Consider the following 6,329-nt stretch of genomic DNA (forward strand, 5'->3'; position numbering starts at 1 on the left):
AATGGCATCCAATGGCATCCCATCGCATCCAATTACATCCAATGGCATCCCATCGCATCCAATTACATCCAATGGCATCCAATGGCATCCAATGGCATCCCATCGCATCCAATTACATCCAATGGCATCCAATGGCATCCAATCGCCACATCCAATGGCATCCAATGGCATCCCATCGCCACATCCAATGGCATCCAATGGCATCCAATCGCATCCAATCGCATCCAATCGCATCCAATCGCATCAAATCATCAAATCACATCCAATCGCATCAAATCATCAAATCACATCCAATCGCATCAAATCATCAAATCATATCCAATCGCATCAAATCATATCCAATCATCAAATCATATCCAATCATCAAATCATATCCAATCGCATCCAATCGGATCCCCAATCGCATCCAATCGCATCCCCAATCGCATCCAATCGCATCCCCAATCGCATCCCCAATCGCATCCAATCGCATCCCCAATCGCATCCAATCGCATCCAATCGCATGCAATCATCCCCAATCGCATCCAATCGCATGCAATCATATCCAATCGCATGCAATCATATCCAATCGCATGCAATCGCATCCAATCGCATGCAATCGCATCCAATCGCATCCAATCGCGTCCAATCGCGTCCAATCGCCCCCAATCGCGTCCAATCGCCCCCAATCGCGTCCAATCGCCCCCAATCGCCCCCAATCGCACCCAATCGCACCCAATCGCACCCAATCGCATCCCATCGCATCCAATGGCATCCCATCGCATCCAATTACATCCCATCGCATCCAATTACATCCCATGGCATCCAATTACATCCAATTACATCCAATGGCATCCCATCGCATCCAATTACATCCCATCGCATCCAATTACATCCCATTACATCCAATTACATCCAATGGCATCCAATGGCATCCCATCGCATCCAATCGCATCCAATTACATCCAATTACATCCAATTACATCCAATGGCATCCAATGGCATCCAATGGCATCCCATCGTATCCAATTAGATCCAATTACATCCAATTACATCCAATTACATCCCATCGCATCCAATTACATCCAATGGCATCCAATTACATCCAAAGGCATCCAATTACATCCAATTACATCCAATGGCATCCCATCGCATCCAATTACATCCCATCGCATCCAATTACATCCAATTGCATCCAATTACATCCAATTACATCCAATTACATCCCATCGCATCCAATTACATCCAATTACATCCAATTACATCCCATCGTATCCAATTACATCCAATTACATCCCATCGCATCCAATTACATCCAATTACATCCAATTGCATCCAATTACATCCAATTACATCCTTGGAATTACATCCCATCGCATCCAATTACATCCAATTACATCCAATTACATCCCATCGCATCCAATTACATCCAATGGCATCCAATTACATCCAATGGCATCCAATGGCATCCATCGGCATCCAATGGCATCCAATGGCATCCAATTACATCCAATTACATCCAATTACATCCAATGGCATCCAATTCCATCCAATTACATCCAATTACATCCAATTACATCCAATGGCATCCAATTACATCCAATTACATCCAATTACATCCAATGGCATCGAATGGCATCCCAATCGCATCCAATCGCACCCAATCGCATCCAATCGCACCCAATGGCATCCCATCGCATCCAATGGCATCCCATCGCATCCAATTACATCCCATCGCATCCAATTACATCCCATGGCATCCAATTACATCCAATTACATCCAATGGCATCCCATCGCATCCAATTACATCCCATCGCATCCAATTACATCCCATTACATCCAATTACATCCAATTACATCCAATGGCATCCAATGGCATCCCATCGCATCCAATTGCATCCAATTACATCCAATTACATCCAATTACATCCAATGGCATCCAATGGCATCCAATGGCATCCCATCGCATCCAATTAGATCCAATTACATCCAATTACATCCAATTACATCCCATCGCATCCAATTACATCCAATGGCATCCAATTACATCCAAAGGCATCCAATTACATCCAATTACATCCAATGGCATCCCATCGCATCCAATTACATCCCATCGCATCCAATTACATCCAATTGCATCCAATTACATCCAATTACATCCAATTACATCCCATCGCATAAAATTACATCCAATTACATCCAATTACATCCAATTACATCCAATTACATCCCATCGTATCCAATTACATCCAATTACATCCCATCGCATCCAATCACATCCAATTACATCCAATTGCATCCAATTACATCCAATTACATCCAATTACATCCCATCGCATCCAATTACATCCAATTACATCCAATTACATCCCATCGCATCCAATTACATCCAATGGCATCCAATTACATCCAATGGCATCCAATTACATCCAATTACATCCAATTACATCCAATGGCATCCAATGGCATCCAATTACATCCAATTACATCCAATGGCATCCAATTCCATCCAATTACATCCAATTACATCCAATTACATCCAATTACATCCAATGACATCCAATTACATCCAATTACATCCAATTACATCCAATTACATCCAATGGCATCGAATGGCATCCCATCGCATCCAATTACATCCAATTACATCCAATTACATCCAATGGCATCCCATCGCATCCAATTACATCCAATTACATCCAATGGCATCCCATCGCATCCAATTACATCCAATTACATCCATCGCATCCAATTACATCCAATGGCATCCCATCGCGTCCAATTACATCCAATGGCATCCAATTACATCCAATGGCATCCAATTACATCCAATTACATCCAATTACATCCAATGACATCCAATGACATCCAATTACATCCAATGACATCCAATGGCATCCAATTACATCCAATGGCATCCCATCGCATCCAATTACATCCAATTACATCCAATGGCATCCAATGGCATCCAATGGCATCCAATTGCATCCAATCGCATCCAATTGCATCCAATTGCATCCAATTACATCCAATCGCATCCAATCGCATCCAATTGGCATCCAATTACATCCAATTGGCATCCAATTACATCCAATCGCATCCAATCACATCCAATTGGCATCCAATCGCATCCAATTACATCCAATTACATCCAATTGGCATCCAATTACATCCAATTATATCCAATTACATCCAATTACATCCAATCGCATCCAATTACATCCCATCGCATCCAATTACATCCCATTACATCCAATTACATCCAATGGCATCCAATGGCATCCCATCGCATCCAATTGCATCCAATTACATCCAATTACATCCAATGGCATCCAATGGCATCCAATGGCATCCCATCGTATCCAATTACATCCAATTACATCCAATTACATCCAATTACATCCAATTACATCCCATCGCATCCAATTACATCCAATGGCATCCAATTACATCCAAAGGCATCCAATTACATCCAATTACATCCAATGGCATCCCATCGCATCCAATTACATCCCATCGCATCCAATTACATCCAATTGCATCCAATTACATCCAATTACATCCCATCGCATCCAATTACATCCAATTACATCCAATTACATCCCATCGTATCCAATTACATCCAATTACATCCCATCGCATCCAATTACATCCAATTACATCCAATTGCATCCAATTACATCCAATTACATCCAATTACATCCCATCGCATCCAATTACATCCAATTACATCCAATTACATCCCATCGCATCCAATTACATCCAATGGCATCCAATTACATCCAATGGCATCCAATGGCATCCAATGGCATCCAATTACATCCAATTACATCCAATTACATCCAATGGCATCCCATCCAATTACATCCAATTACATCGCATCCAATTACATCCAATGGCATCCCATCGCATCCAATTACATCCAATTACATCGCATCCAATTACATCCAATTACATCGCATCCAATTACATCCAATCGCATCCAATCGCATCCAATTACATCCAATTACATCCAATTACATCCAATGGCATCCCATCGCATCCAATTACATCCAATTACATCCAATTACAACCAATTACATCCAATTACATCCAATTACATCCCATCGCATCCAATTACATCCAATTACATCCAATTACATCCCATCGCATCCAATTACATCCAATTACATCCATCGCATCCAATTACATCCATCGCATCCAATTACATCCAATTACATCCATCGCATCCAATTACATCCATCGCATCCAATTACATCCAATTACATCCATCGCATCCAATTACATCCAATTACATCCAATTACATCCAATTACATCCCATCCCATCCAATTACATCCAATTACATCCAATGGCATCCCATTACATCCAATTACATCCAATTACATCCAATGGCATCCCATCGCATCCAATTACATCCAATTACATCCAATTACATCCAATGGCATCCCATTACATCCAATGGCTTCCCATCGCATCCAATTACATCCAATTACATCCAATTACATCCCATCGCATCCAATTACATCCAATGGCATCCCATTACATCCAATTACATCCAATGGCATCCCATTACATCCAATTACATCCCATTACATCCCATTACATCCAATTACATCCAATTACATCCAATGGCATCCCATCGCATCCAATTACATCCCATTACATCCCATCGCATCCAATTACATCCCATCGTATCCAATTACATCCAATTACATCCCATCGCATCCAAATACATCCAATTACATCCAATTGCATCCAATTACATCCAATTACATCCAATTACATCCCATCGCATCCAATTACATCCAATTACATCCAATTACATCCCATCGCATCCAATTACATCCAATGGCATCCAATTACATCCAATGGCATCCAATGGCATCCAATGGCATCCAATTACATCCAATTACATCCAATTACATCCAATGGCATCCCATCCAATTACATCCAATTACATCGCATCCAATTACATCCAATGGCATCCCATCGCATCCAATTACATCCAATTACATCGCATCCAATTACATCCAATTACATCGCATCCAATTACATCCCATCGCATCCAATTACATCCAATTACATCGCATCCAATTACATCCAATTACATCCAATTACATCCAATGGCATCCCATCGCATCCAATTACATCCAATTACATCCAATTACAACCAATTACATCCAATTACATCCAATTACATCCCATCGCATCCAATTACATCCAATTACATCCAATTACATCCCATCGCATCCAATTACATCCAATTACATCCATCGCATCCAATTACATCCATCGCATCCAATTACATCCAATTACATCCATCGCATCCAATTACATCCATCGCATCCAATTACATCCATCGCATCCAATTACATCCAATTACATCCATCGCATCCAATTACATCCAATTACATCCAATTACATCCAATTACATCCCATCCCATCCAATTACATCCAATTACATCCAATGGCATCCCATTACATCCAATTACATCCAATTACATCCAATGGCATCCCATCGCATCCAATTACATCCAATTACATCCAATTACATCCCATTACATCCAATGGCATCCCATTACATCCAATGGCTTCCCATCGCATCCAATTACATCCAATTACATCCAATTACATCCAATTACATCCAATTACATCCAATTACATCCCATCGCATCCAATTACATCCAATGGCATCCCATTACATCCAATTACATCCCATTACATCCCATTACATCCCATTACATCCAATTACATCCAATTACATCCAATGGCATCCCATCGCATCCAATTACATCCCATTACATCCAATTACATCCAATGGCATCCCATTACATCCAATGGCATCCCATCGCATCCAATTACATCCCATTACATCCAATTACATCCCATTACATCCCAATTACATCCAATTACATCCCAATTACATCCCATTACATCCAATTACATCCCAATTACATCCAATGGCATCCCATCGCATCCAATTACATCCAATGGCATCCCATCGCATCCAATTACATCCAATGGCATCCAATGGCATCCCATCGCATCCAATTACATCCAATGGCATCCCATCGCATCCAATTACATCCAATGGCATCCAATGGCATCCAATGGCATCCCATCGCATCCAATTACATCCAATGGCATCCAATGGCATCCAATCGCCACATCCAATGGCATCCAATGGCATCCCATCGCCACATCCAATGGCATCCAATGGCATCCAATCGCATCCAATCGCATCCAATCGCATCCAATCGCATCAAATCATCAAATCACATCCAATCGCATCAAATCATCAAATCACATCCAATCGCATCAAATCATCAAATCATATCCAATCGCAT

The sequence above is a fragment of the Cibotium barometz genome, chromosome 35 (assembly GCF_041138505.1).
Source record: "Cibotium barometz isolate CiBa-2024 chromosome 35, ASM4113850v1, whole genome shotgun sequence".
Taxonomy (NCBI): domain Eukaryota; kingdom Viridiplantae; phylum Streptophyta; class Polypodiopsida; order Cyatheales; family Cibotiaceae; genus Cibotium; species Cibotium barometz.